At 36.4% G+C, this 15,271-nt stretch overlaps 1 long non-coding RNA gene across 1 annotated transcript; it reads right to left on the bottom strand.

The window, feature by feature from the left end:
• Nucleotides 1–627: 627 nt before the first annotated feature.
• LOC309862869 lies at nt 628–15,232 on the bottom strand. The gene is made up of 3 exons (XR_014310765.1): nt 15,159–15,232; nt 13,472–13,612; nt 628–1,283 (listed from the first exon to the last, which is right to left on the bottom strand). It is a non-coding gene; the product is annotated as an uncharacterized lncRNA (long non-coding RNA).
• Nucleotides 15,233–15,271: the final 39 nt, after the last annotated feature.

The following is a 15,271-nucleotide window of genomic DNA, read 5'->3' as shown; positions in this document are numbered from 1 at the left end:
TCCATGTTGCATCACCACTTCCTCATATCAGGGAGATCATATGATAGTTGTCTTTCTCTGCTTGACTTATTTCGCTAAGCATGATACGCTCTAGTTCCATCCATGTTGTCGCAAATGGCAAGATTTCATTTCTTTTGATGGCTGCATAGTATTCCATTGTGTATATATACCACATCTTCTTGATCCATTCATCTGTTGATGGACATCTAGGTTCTTTCCATAGTTTGGCTATTGTGGACATTACTGCTATAAACATTCGGGTGCATGTGGCCCTTTGGATCACTACACTTGTATCTTTAGGGTAAATACCCAATAGTGCAATTGCTGGGTCATAGGGCAGTTCTATTTTCAACATTTTGAGGAACCTCCATGCTGTTTTCCAGAGTGGCTGCACCAGCTTGCATTCCCACCAACAGTGTAGGAGGGTTCCCCTTTCTCCACATCCTCGCCAGCATCTGTCATTTCCTGACTTGTTGATTTTAGCCATTCTGACTGGTGTGAGGTGATATCTCATTGTGGTTTCTTGTCACTATTCTTTTCCCTTACCTACCTTCCATTCCGTCATATTTTTTATTTTTATAGGGTCGAGTAGAGTATATGCATAACCAGTTGTCAGTTTTCCTTTATTAATACGTTCATTAGTATTTTTTTCATTTTGTCTTAGACAAACCACATCATTGATCTTTAATGACCTCACTAACTAGTTAGTTACTAAAACTGGCATCTTCTTATTCAGCTGGAACTTTTTTCATATGAGAAACATAGCCCAGGGGAAAAAAACGCCTCTGGAGGAAGGCACTCCCTTAGGAGAAACCTTCTGTGATACTCTCTGTGTTGGCACGGGAATATTTTCTAAGTGACCTTGAGTTTCTTCACTCTTTTTTTTTTTCTTTTTCCCATGTAAAATCAGTTAGTGATTCACTATGAGTTGCTTATGGGCCTTACACAAAATGTCTCCAATTTTAAATGTGGGATTTGTGATTTTCATCCAGAAGATGGCAAATGATCCTGGAAACCACTTAGCTGAGTCACTTTGATACATCATGTGAACTTGCAGAAGTCCCAGCATATTTCATGGGGCACAGAGCCCTGCTGCCTGGGAAATTTTCATCTCCAAGATTTGAGTAAGACTGTCAGGATGAATTAGGATGAAATGCGACATTCATTATCCCTTCAACTTTCAAGAGGTGAGAAGGAAGATACAGCTTCTCTGTCAAAGGAGATTTGTCTTTTTGTGTAGTGAGATCAGCCAAGGAGTTACAGATAGGCTTGAGAGGACACATCTGAAAAATATTATATGACATAATATTTATAGTGGAAATCCCAAACATCTAAGGAGCTGCAAATAATAGGTAAATAAGAAAATAAGGTCCCTGATGAACAGCACTAAATCTCACAGTGTTCATTTGCTGTTAAGCTACATACATCACTTTGAGAATAGGCCTTCAAGTTCTTACTCAGAAGCCATTACTCCTATTTTAGGCATCATTATAATAAATTGGGTTAACTTAATTTTGGTTCCTAACAAATGACACTCACAACATCAGAAGGAATGAATTGTTTCGGGGAAGAGGATGGTTTTAATAACATGCATGTTGAAAGCAAGGGGGAGAAAATGGACAAATGACAGACAGAAGCACCACTTCACAAAAGCATACTAGCCTATGGCTATTTATTAAGTGCCAACAAGTCAACAAGCTTTGAAATTTTCAGTGTTTTATGGCTCAGAATCATAATTAAAATTCATGTTTATGACTTCACATTAACAAGAAAAATTAATAATATTTGATACACTTGATTTTTCAGCTTTAGCCATGATGATTGAATGAGTAGCAGTGACCAAGTTTTCTTCCACTAAAACCATATAAATAATTTAAATAAGAAAATATTCATTATTCAAAAAGATTAACAAATTATATTCAAGTAAGTATCATTGAACAAAACTAGCTATGGATCTTTGTAAATATTCTTCTGCAGTAAAAAACCTAAGGATAAAAGCAACAAAAATTGTAAGACTATCTGTGTGAAAAAAGACCTGATTTATAAAGTATGCAATGGAGCAGAGAGCGATAGCTGAACGTCTGCAAAAGGACAACTTAGGGGATCCCTAGCAGACAGTCTGCCTCCCCCCATAACAATCAGAACCTTCCATGAATAAAAACAGTCCTGGGAGGACTCTGGAGTCCACTTAGGAAACTTCAGCAACACATTAAAACCAAAAGTCTAAGAATAACCGAAGAAAAGGAGAAGGAAAACAGCTTCATTTTGCCTGCCTCATCCTGTGCCCCAAGCCAACGTGGCTCAAAACCAAAGGGGAGCTTCCCAGCTAGGAAGAGCTGCCCTCACTTGGAAGAGAAGAGTTGGGTGTGCAACCAGTTTAAGGTCCCACTTAAGTTTCAATCAGCTTCAGACGGGCAAATCTGAGACCTATAGAGGCAACTAGAAATGACGAGGGGTTTCCAGAAGCATCCGCGCAGCCCGAGTAATCACGGTTCACAGTAACCTGCTCTGCAGAGAAACCCTGCAGACTTTGCCAATGAAAAAACCAAAGGGCAGTGCAATCAAGGCAGACACCCTGAAGATTGCCCCAGCTTCTGCCCCACAGGTATTAGCAATTGCTGACGTTAGCCATCTCAGTCCCTCCTACTTTCGACCCACCCTTCCCCACTCCCCAGCCCTGCTAGAACCCAGGAACTGCCCTGGCAGCCAGCCCGGCCTCCCCAGATTCATGAGTGCAGGATATTTCACTGGATTGCTGCAGCTGACCCCCCACTACCATGCATGTACTCAGGACGAGCCCCTCCAGCTGTGCACTTCATGCCACTGACCTGACACCTGTCACCACCCTCCACTGCAGTGCACACCTGCAAGGAGACTGCGCAACCACAGGAAAGCCCAGTGACAACACCCAGGGCCCTCACAGATGCCCATGGGCCCCAGCCAAGCCCTGTCTTCTGTCACTGGCCTCTGCTGCCATGCCCTGTGGCAAAACCCAGAGAACAGAGTAACTCACACTGACCACCAGGGCTCCAGCGGCTACCAGAATACCCACAGTTGGCCCCAGCCCATGCTTCCTGCCCTGGGCCCCACTGGTACATGTGTGTCTGCAACCAGCCCCCCCACCACACAGGTACCTGCAGCTGGCCCCCACAGCCGAGTGTACCCACGCCAATGGCTCTGGTCTTGTCCAGTTCACTGGACCTAAGGCACTGCAGAGGACCGCAGCAGCCCGTAGACCCAACTATATCATATTCACATTGCCAATAAGTAACAGACATTCCCAAATAAATCAGAATGAATGAGCTAAAACCAACACCTGGAGGAGTAATGAGAGTATTGAGTAATAAGAGCACAGAAATCAAGCATATATAAGAAATATGGATTTAGGGATGCCTGGGTGGTTCAATTGGTTAAGCATCTGCCTTCAGCTCAGGTCATGATGCCAGGGTCCTGGGTTGAACCCCACATCAGGCTCCCTGCTCTGCAGGGAGTCTGCTTCTCCCTCTGCCTCTGCTGCTCCCCTGTTTGTGCTCTGACAAATAAATAATAAAGTCTTTTTTAAAAAAAGAAATATGGATTTCAATAAAAAACTTAATTGTACAAGTTTCAAGCACAAAAGTCTTATCACGTTTATTTATTAAAAATCATATCACATTTCTCAGAAGGTATAACATATCACCCATATTGACCGAATATAACAAATTATCGTTCATCTGTTTCCACAACAGAAAGACATTTTCAGTTTTAACAAAGCCTTGGAAAATTTACTAACTTTTCTATAAAAATCATGAATGTGTATTCCAGAGAACTAATGATTAAATGTAAGAAAGAACACACGTGTGAAGACACTTCTATATTACAGATATATAATGATTATTGAACTGAAACTCCACAGGGTAAGAAGACTGATATGAGAAGAAATGTTGTTAATAAATATAATTATTAAACTTTCTGGGTTAAAATGAAATCATAAAAGAACATAGCTGCAGGGTGTTAGAGTCGTATAGATGAGAAACATCAGAGACAAATAAGCAAAGAAAGGCAAATCTAAGTACACGATTTCTTACTTTACTTATTTCCATTTACAGAGCCCCGTTACTGGCAAAATTATCCTCAATTTAAAGATTAAATTGGGCTTTTTGCCTTGTTGCATGCAAGAGCAAGATGGGTCCACCAGCAGCACTCTGGGAAGCCATCTGAGGAAATCTGGCCAGGGTTCTCATTCTTGACACGTCTGTTCAAACTGGCGCGGTCTGATCCAGAAATATGCCCTCCATTCGTGCTGCCATGTTTCCATCAGTGCACAAAGGATTAAGTTGCCTTAAGGGAACTTCCTTGAATGGGTCACCCAAGAGACCTACCTTAACTGTGTAGATAACCAGCATAACTACCCTAATGCTAACTCACTGTACATAAAATAAAAATACTTCAATTATGAGTGTTTTAATGTGAAAAAAATTAAAAATTAAAATTAAATTGGGATATTCATAGAATTCAACATGTTTGACAATTTTTTTTAAAGTATCACAAGTTAATATTAAGTGTTACATTGCAGATCATCATCTTTATTTTTTTAAATAAAAATACTTTGAATACCAAGAGGCTGATCCAAGTTTTCTTTTGTGGAGAAAAAGGAAATCATTACAGCGAATTTTAAAAACTAATGCCAAAAACATTTTAAAAAATACAAAAGAAACCCCATAAAATTCTATTAATTACTTAACAAACCTCCAGAACACTTTCTCTTATTTTATATCTGATATTTCTTTTTTTAATATCTGATCTTCTTGATCATCTAGGGATGATTTTTTGTTTTGCTTTATTCATTTTTAACTTATACACCATACACTGTATGTAAATTAAATGTACAGTTCTATGAGTTTGACACTACCACAACCAAGGTACAGAATAGGTCCATTGACCCAAGTAATCCCTTCTGTGACCAGCTCCTCATAACCACTGACCCATTTTTTTTCTTCCCATAATTTTACCTTTGACAGAAACTGGAATCACAGAGTATGTTGTCTTCATAGTCTTGCTACTTTCATTCAGCATAATGCATTTGAAGTTCAACCATATTGTTAAATTTAGCACTAATTTTTTTTCTTTCTTATTGGTCAGTTGCATTCCAATGTATGGAAGTTCCATAAATGCTTATGAATTCCCCCTTTGAAGAATATTTGGGTTATTTCCAATTGGGAAATTTATGAATGAAATACCTGTAAAGTTTTTCATGGGAACACAAGTTATTTCTTTTGAGTGTAATACTGTGGAATAGTTTCTAGGTCATGTAGTAAGTGTATATATACTGACTTTTACGTGGAACTTCTAAACTATTTTCTGAAATGTCTGTCTCTCATTTTGCGTTTTTACTAGCAATATATGGGAGCTCCCCTTGTATATTCTCACCAGAACTTGTAAGAGTTTTCTGTCCATCTGTTTGTTTTTCTCATCCTAATCTGTATTTAATGGTATCTTACCATTTTAATCTGCATTTTTCTACTTGCTAATCTTTTTATGCATTTATTTGTCAGCTGTGTGTGTTCTTTGGCGAGGTGTCTAATCTGATCTTTTACTCATCTTTAATTGAGTGTTTGCTTTCTTAATATTAATTTTAAGAGTTTTCATATATACTTAATACATCTTTATGAAATGTGTGATTTGAAATATTTTCACCCTGTCTTCGGTTTGTCTTTTCATTTTCTTGAAAGTGACTTTTGCAAAGAAATGTTTAATTTTGATGAAGTTTATCTCATTCACTTTTTAATTGTGCTTTTGTCATCACAAAGACACCAAATAATTAATTCTAAGAACTCTTTAAAAATAATCCAAGATCATAGAGACTTTCTCTGATATTTTCTCCTAGAAATTTAACAATTCTAGGATTCACATTTAAGTCTATGGTCTGTTTTGGGTTAATTTTTGTATCGAGTGCAAGGCATGGATCTGTTGGGGGTTTGTTTTTGTGTGTGTTGTGTTTTCCTTTTTTTGTTTTTCTACCTGTGGATGTTTAATTATTTTAGCACTATTTGTTGAAAAGACTCTTTTCTCCATTGAATTGCTTTTGTATCTTTGTTAAAAGCCATTTGACAATATCAGTGTGAGTCTATTTCTGGATTCTCTCTTCTGGTCTGTCTACACTAATACCACACACTCTTGATTTCTATAACTTTTTCGTAAGTCTTAAAATTGGGTGAGTTTTCCTAGCATTTTTCTTCACATTCAAAGCTGTTTGGGCTATTCTAATTCTTTCCGTATAAATTTTGGAATCACTTCATTACTATGTGCAAAAAAAAAAAATTGTTTCAGATTTTGATTGGGAGTGCATTAAATCTATAGATCACTTAAAGAAATTTGACATGTTAATAATATTGAATCTTCAGTCTTTTTTGATATTTCCCCATCAATCTTTTGTGGTTTTCAGCATACAGATTCTGTATATATTTTGACAGATTTATACCTAAGTGTTTTATTTTTTGGCATTGTATTTTTAAAGATTTTTAGTATCATTTTAACTCAATTTCCTATTGTTATTGCTAATATATAGAAATATAATTTATTTTTGTATATTCACCATGTATCCTATGACCTTCCTAAGCTCATTTGTTAAAGAGCTTTTTTATGGATTTCTAGGGATATATACTTAATTCTGGGGTGTATAAATAGGGATAGTATCATTTATCCCTTTCTAAACTGTATACTACTTATTTATTTTTCTTTTTTTATTGCCTTGCCTGGGACTTTCACTATGATTTTGAACAGTAGTGGTAAAAGTGGACACCCTTGCTTTGTTTCCAATCTTAGTAAGTCAATCCTTCCCCATTAAATTTGAAGTTAGCTGCTGTTTGTTTTGTCTTGTTTTGTTTTGTTTGTTTCGTGAATACCTGTATTAATTTGCTCAGGCTGCCATAACAAAGTACCACAGTCTAGATGATGTAAGCCAGTGGAATGTACGTCTCACAGTTCCGAAGGGTAGAAGTCCACGATCAGGATGTCAGAAGGTTTGATTTCTTCTGAGGCCTCCTTCCTTGGCTTGCTGGTGGCTGCTTTGTCACTGTGTCTTCTTGTGGCTTTTTCTCTGTGTCCAAATTTCCTCTTCTTCTTTTTTTTTTTTTTTTTATAAACATTTATTTTTATCCCCAGGGGTACAGGTCTGTGAATCACCAGGTTTACACACTTCACAGCACTCACCAAAGCACATACCCTCCCCAATGTCCATAATCCCACCCCCTTCTCCCAACCCCCCTCCCCCCAGCAACCCTCAGTTTGTTTTGTGAGATTAAGAGTCACTTATGGTTTGTCTCCCTCACAATCCCATCTTGTTTCATTTATTCTTCTAGAGCGTATCATGCTTAGCAAATTTCCTCTTCTAACAAGGTCCTTCATCAGACTGAGGAATTTCCTTGTTATTCCCAATTTGCAGAGAGTTTTTTCATTGAAAGGATTCAAACTGTGTCAAATGCTCTTCTGCATATTTCTGAAAAGATTGTATGATTTCTCTTCTTTAGTTTGTTGACATAAATTGTATTGATTGATTTCTTTCGTTCTTAATTAGTCCTGCATTCTCAAGATAAACCTCGGTCATGCTATGCTATCATATTTTATACTATTTGATATGCTAAAACAGCTAAAGCTGTTTGCATCTGTGATCATAACAGGTAGTGGTCTTTAGCTTTTTATTTTTTCTTGAAATATCTTTGGCTTTAGAATCAGGGCAATTCTGAGCTCATTAAATGAGTTGATTCTCAGCTTCAGGAAGGCAACTCCTCCAGGCATTCCAACAGAAGAGTGCTCACCCGCATGCCTTGGCCTTCCAAAGGCCTACACCCTTCTCAGAAACATTCCTTCACCCCCAGCAACCTCTGTGTTACCTTTAAGTAAGCCAGATATTGTGGCTGATTTCATATTCTACATAACCCGAGCAAGTATATATATATATGTATATATACCATATAAACCATATAAACCATATACCATATAAACCATATATATATATGGTTTTAAAATGAAAAAATGTCTTTATACACACACACACATACACACACACACATATATAATATACATCTTATTTTCAAGGGTACATCAATATTCATGATATAACCATTTGCTAAGTCACCAAAAAAGTCTAAATATAATTTATGGGTATATTAATTCTTTCTTTTAATGCATTGATTACAATATATCAATTTATAAATTAAAGGTAAAATATTTATAAATGTTTAGAAATATTTCCCGATGAAGTAATTGAATTGAAGAAAAAAAATCAGAGTATTTAGGAAAAAATGAAAATACTGAACAAATACAGTATATAAATACAGAAGAAATAAATAAATGCAGTTAAAACATTTTTACTAAAAATAATTTTTAAATTTACATTCTCTTATTATTTAATAGAGAATTCAACCAAATTTATAGAAAACTTGTGGTTTAAAATTTTTAAATATGAACAAAAATGTAATAAATTTGAAAATCAAAATGAGAATGATAAGCTTCTGGTAAATTTTAATCTGAAATCTCCAGAATTAAGTTAGAAACCTTACAAAGAATTATTTCAGTAACAAAGTGAAAAAGTCATCCAAGAGCTACTCTCAACCACACTTGTGGAAGGAGGTCAGTTAAACCTGACAAGCCCTTTGGAGAAAGCTTTCAAGCTTTCAAATTGATGATTTCCTTATAATTCACACTTAAAAGCCCAGGAAAAATTCTGAAATTATTTAATTTATTTCACAAAATGAACGTGGTCTTTCCCACCCAAATTTGTCTAATGTCAAAACGCTCTATCTCACTTATGAACATAGGTGTGAAAAATCTATTTTTATAATGATGGACTACCATATAGAATTTAGTTATACCATATAAAATAACCCACTATAACTAAGTGTGGTTATCTCAAAAATTCAAGAATTTCCCAATATGAAGAAGTCATTTTAAGTAGCATTTTAGTTCAACAAGAAAAAAATATAATAAATTTCATCAATGATGAAAAGATTTAGGGACAGACTGAGACTTGCCTGAGCCCCATCAAGAAGCCCCAGAGAGGAGAAGACTAACAGGTGCGTTCCAAGAGCCCTGCAGAAGAGGTTGCAGACATGTGTTTGTTTCTGAGCACAGGGAACCAAGAAGAAACAATTGCAGAGTCTGTGAATAAAAGCGGCTGATTAGAGCTGGGATAATGGCCAATAGCAGATTGTGCTAAAGAAAGTTGTACCAAGAGGAACCAGAACATGAGAATTGCTATTTATGAGATGGGTGGTGGAAATAAAGTAGGGGTGAGCAGACTGAGAGTCAGGAGCCAGATCACCCAGGTTTTTCCTCTCACACGGTCTTGCAGGCTTTACTTGGCTGGAAGGGGCTTCCTAAAATTACAAAACTACGCCAGAGAAGTTTTCTAATAAGTTCCAATACATCATTCCAATGTTCGGTAACATAATAAAGAATACCTATGTTAAATACTGAAATGGCGTTTTGAAAGCATTTCTTTTAAATAAAAATATAAGCTTAAGTTTATTAATACTGTGATTAAAATTCTAGTTTTGCAATAAATGAAGAAATGAAAGTTCTGATTATAAAATAAAGAAAATGAAAAAAAAATCCTGTAAATATGGGGAGAAAAGCAATCATTTTTATTATTATTTTATCTATAAAACCCCCAAAATCAACTAAAACAAATTATTAGAGGGGCGCCTGGTTGGCTCAGCTGGTTAAGTGTCTGCCTTCAGCTCAAGTCATGATCCCAGAGCCCTGGGAATGAGTCCTTCTTTGGGTTTCTGCTTAGTGGGGAGTCTACTTCTCCCTCTCCCTCTGTCCCTTGTGGTTCTTTCATGTTCTCTCTCTCTCTCATGTTTTCTCTCTCTCTCAAATAAATAAATAAAAATATTTTTAAATAAAACATATTATTAGAATTATATTAAAAACTTAATAAAGTGTCCAGATTTTTAAAAAAACATACACACATCAAACATGAGTCATATGATGGGAACTATTAGGGGATTTTTCTTTCTTATTTGGAGAAGTAAAGAATTCATACTTTATTTCTGAATATGAATGCAATGAATATGGATATGAATGAATGAAATATCAGCTAAGTTAATGTATAAGTTTAAAGCAAGATCAATCAAAAATAGATCTGTAGATAGGGATACAGACATACACATAACTATAGACATGGATGTAGTCGAATAAAGATATAGCTATAGGTGTAATTTATTTGATCAGAGAGAAGCCAGAAATATCAGATTATTATATAAAAGAAAAATTAGAAGATATTTTAATAATATTTCAGAGCCTAAGAATAAATCTGATTAAATGTAATAATTTATTTATATAATAAAATATCTCCAGAAATCAATAAAAGAAGTCCTTTTTTTTTTCATTAATTAAGTTAACAAGCTAGAAGTTTGGGAGATTTTTTTTTTATAATATATGTCATAAAGCAAAACAGAATTTTCTCTGACCACAAAATCCTAATTTCCCACACCTCCTGCTGATGCTACAGAATGTGCCCTTAAACCTCATATGATCTCTAGTCTCCTCATCCCACATACTGGCATGGTTTCATTGCTCCTCTGTGCATTTAGGGGCAACATTTTTAAGGCAGCGCACCCCAACATTACAGGAAAATTCCACCCTGTCCACTGCCTGTCTTGATCAAGTCCAACTACCAGTTTACTCTGTATGAAAGGACGTGTAAGTGAATTCTATAAACTGAAGATCACTCCATAAATGCTCAAGAATACTATTTCTTGAGCGTGATCCCAGGCACCTGAGTACTGCCAAAGACACTGAGTAATCTGAAAGGGAAAATCGTGCTCTCCAAGATCACATGGGCACATTGTTACCTGGAAATTGTTCCGTCTCTCTCAGTGTAATGATCTGCATCGTCTTCCCGCAATGATTTTCACACATCTTTTTTGCTATCCTTACGTAACCAATCCCACCCATTATCTTTTATTCTAGACAGATGACCACATTTCCTATTTGACCAAGAAAATTGAGACTCTATGAAACAAGGTTCCTCAATTTTCCTAATCTCTCACAGTATCTATAAAACCTCACTGGGTATTTGCAATCCTGTTCTTGTTCTCTTTGCTCTCTGAGGGGGAAAGATACCTCTTCTTTTTGCCAAAGTAACTCACTCTACTCACTTTGGATCTCATTCTGTATAACATCCCTTGGGGATTTTTCCAGCGGTTTTTGCCTTCCTCCCTCATACAACTTCTTTACTGCTGATTTATTTCCCTGTACCTCACACCCTTATCCTTTCACCATAGAAGTAACCCTTCCCAGTCATCAAACCTCTTGAATAGTAGTTGCCTCTTCAACTTGATTCACATCCACACAGTCTAACAGTGTACAACCCAGCTTCTGCTGCCACCAATGTTTTGAAATTGTAGATAAATCCTAAGCACCAAATCCAATTATCTTTTCTCACTCTTCGCCCTCCTTGACCTCTTGATAGCATATCATGTTTTCCTTATTTTCTTGACTTCAGCATCTTCCTTGCTCCCATGAAAGTTACTTTTGGGTTTCCTTCTCTGGCTCATTTTCCTTTTCATTTCCCCTAAACGCTGATGTTTTCATCAAGATGACATTTCTTTCTCATTCAGAGAGATTACACTCACTACATTTCACCAATGACTTCGGTTGTGCCTCTTTATCAAAAGCTACCATCACTCTATTTCCACTTTCCTTAAAAATGTTATACATGTCATCCTGAAACCTCAAACCCAATATAAACGAAATGAAAGTCATTTCTCTTTAACCTGATTAACCTCAGAGAAAATTACTCTTGTCTTTGAAAATATTTGCTAACTGAACTGTTTGTGCATAAACCTGATCAAGAAACTCAAAGCCACTTTGCCTCTACTTATGTGTTGACTGACTAACGTGAGACTCCTTTGATTAGCCAGATACACCAGGGATGCCCAACTTTTCTGTGTTTTCCATGTTCTCACCTGTCTGTCTCTCCATACTACCTCCTTTAAAAAGACTTCTCTATTATTTTGACTTATTCATAATTTTTCTTTTATCAAACTAATATATATCTATTGTATAAAATTTGGAAAATACAGGGACACCTGGGTGGCTCAGTGGTTTAAAGCCTCTGCCTTCGGCTCAGGTCATGATCCCAGGGTCCTGGGATCGAGCCCCACATCGGGCTCTCTGCTCAGTGGGAAGCCTGCTTCCTCCTCTCTCTCTGCCTGCCTCTCTGCCTACTTGTGATCTGTCTGTCAAATAAATAAATAAAAATGAAAAAAAAATTTGGAAAATACAAAAGCATTTTAAACATAAGTAAACTTGGGGTGCTTCGGTGGCTCAGTAAGTTAAGTGTCTGACTCTTGATTTCGGCTCAGGTCGTGATCTCAGGATTGTGAAAGCGAGCACCACATCAGGCTCCACACTGAGCGTGGAGTCTGCTTGGGATTCTTTCTCTCCCTCTGCTCCTCCCCAGTTCCCTCTCTCCCTCCTCAAGGAAAAAACAAAAAACAAAAAACACTTGCCTGAAATCTTAGCATCCAGAACTTTGTTCATACACACACACACACACACACACAAACATATATGCAGGTACATGGATACATACTTATCTATACACACAAAGATATATATATATATATACATATCATTCATTTATAGATAAATACAGATATAAAATTCTAATCTATTTTCTCTGGGAGTACAGTTCAACAATAAATTCTGCCAATTACCAACTATGTAATCTCAAAGGGCTTTTTCTTTAATTATAAATAGAGAAAACTGTACCTATATTTTAGGTTTATTATGTAGATTTTTTAAAAATATTAAAACCAGCACAGAGTATCATATAGTAATCAATGGAACACATTAGCTTTTTTCCCCCATTGGACATTTTTATGTCATTAAATATTCTTCAAAATATTATCATTAGCTGCTTCATAGTTTTCCACAGTATGAATGACAAAATGTATTTACCCTGTGCCCTACTACTTGATATTTAGCTGGATTCTAATTTTCTGCAACTATAAGTAATACTGAAGTTAATATCTCTGTGCACATCTAACATAGTCATAATTGCCATCATTTATTTACTGTTTACTTTGTGCCTGTCACTGGGCTAAGTACCTGAGTTACCTCATTTAACCCTCATTGTCATGAGTCTCATTCCATTCATGAGAGAGAACAGCCTTGAGAAGGTAAATCACTTGCCTCCTGCCAACCAGTAAGTGCAGAAGGCAGGGCTCCGACTCAGTTCCTCTGACCTACAAAGTCTCTGCTTATAACCATTTCACCACACTGCCTTCTCAGATTCCTGACAGACATTCCTGAAAAAGGAATTTCTAAAATGAAATGACATTTGATAAATGTTATAAAATGATACTTCTGAAACTCTAGGCCAAGTTATACTCCCACGAGGCAAGTGTGATGCTGTCTACTTGCTCACATTTGGGCATTGTTAAAACAACCGTAGCCAGTTTGATCCTGAAAATCATACCTGCTGTTGTGGGGGCTGCAGGTTGGAGGCTTTCACGACCAAGATGGTATCTCAGGCAGCACGGAGAAATGCCCACATCCTCTTCTCTGGCAGTACCTTCCTTGCTGTAAGGTTTCTGAGGAGAATGTGCTTCAGGAAATACTGAGTAAGAAGCAAAGGATCACTTTATTACTTCTCAGGCCACTGCCCAAGAACCCTCTGTGCTCTTGTTCTGATAATTAGGGCTTAGAAAATGCCAGAGATCTAAGCAAGAGTCCTTTCCCCACTAATTGGATGTCTGATCTTGAGATCTTATGATCTTTTGGCTCTCCATGCGGAGGAAAAAAATTGAAGACTTACTTTCAGTCATTTTTTCCTTTATTCCAGAAATTTATTAAGCATCTACCTTCTGCCAGGTTTGCTCTGGGAGCTATGGATACAGCAATGAATGGAATACATTGAAGTCCTTCCCCTTATTGAGCTCACATTTCACAGATGAGATAAATAGTATTTATTATTTCTTTGTTTATAGTTTATTTTATCTATGGAATAAACAAAAAAGTATTTTATGTATTTTGTATTTAACATAAATTCTGTAAAATACTATATATTATATATGGTATACAAGTAGTATACTATGTATATAGTATATATGTATATGTAATTCCTTACAGTGTTAGAATTATGAAGGAAGTAATTCAGAGTAAGGGAAAAGAGAGTGACGTGGACTTCTATCTTATATGGGTGGTCAAGGTAGATCTTACTGAGACATAAACCTGACATAGGGAGAGATAAATTTAAGCATTTAAAATAAATTCTTCCCACTACATTTGTTTTAATTCATATCCCTTCAATTATAAGTGAGGCTAAATATGTTTCCATATGTTTCTTGGCAATCATTATTTATATGTGTGTGAATCTGGAGGGGCGGGGAAGGGGGCTTTGTCTATCACAAAGTCATTTTTGATCCCCAACAAAATTGATTTAATCTTACTTGGAAGTTAAATAAAATTGTGTCTGTGTTTCTTGTGTGCTTATCATGTTCCACCTAGTATTTCAAATATTTTTTGCTTGGCTTATCTTCAAAGTGTAAATCTTTTGAAGTCTGCAATTACTTATTTAATCTGCATCACCCTTCCTGTGTCGCTTAATGTGTTGTATGTGGTAGGGGTTCAATAAACCTTTCTTGAATTAGGCTGAATCATGAGTGGACAGGGACTTGATCTCAGATAACCTTAGATTATCTTTCCAAGTCTTTAGGTATTTTTGCTTTATTCTTAACATGAGTTTACTGATGATTTGTGTCCTGTGACTGTGTACAGACACAGGGAAAACAGTCACATTATTTTTAATATTCTTGATATTATACACAAGTTTATTTCAATATAATAGAGTCCTCTGATCTCTAATTATTTCTGCACAAATATTTCTTCCTTTCTATGATTGGCTCTTTCTCTCAATTTGCATTTGCTCTTTGTCCTCGAACCGATGTTATCTATCTTGGCAGTGACTACAGTATTCAACGACCCGGTCCCAGAATCATTACTAGGTAGCCCTTGTCTTCAGCAATTCCACCTTTCCCCGAATTTGTACAAAGCCCCAAGGAGCTACTGAGAAACACGACTATGTTAAAATACAAATGTTATATTATTTTTAATGACATAATAATATTAACATCCAATACCCAAAATGAAATCAAGTTGCTTACCCTGGCATTATTCTAACTGAGCTTCCCCCAGTCTCCAAAAGTAGAGCGTTCTGTGAAAGCTTTCATAAGCCAAAACGACCTAGAGCAAAGAAGCAACGATCATTCATTTATAT

The sequence above is a fragment of the Mustela nivalis genome (genome assembly GCF_964662115.1).
Source record: "Mustela nivalis genome assembly, chromosome: 4".
NCBI lineage: Eukaryota > Metazoa > Chordata > Mammalia > Carnivora > Mustelidae > Mustela > Mustela nivalis.
This window is presented reverse-complemented; position numbering and strand designations above follow the sequence as displayed.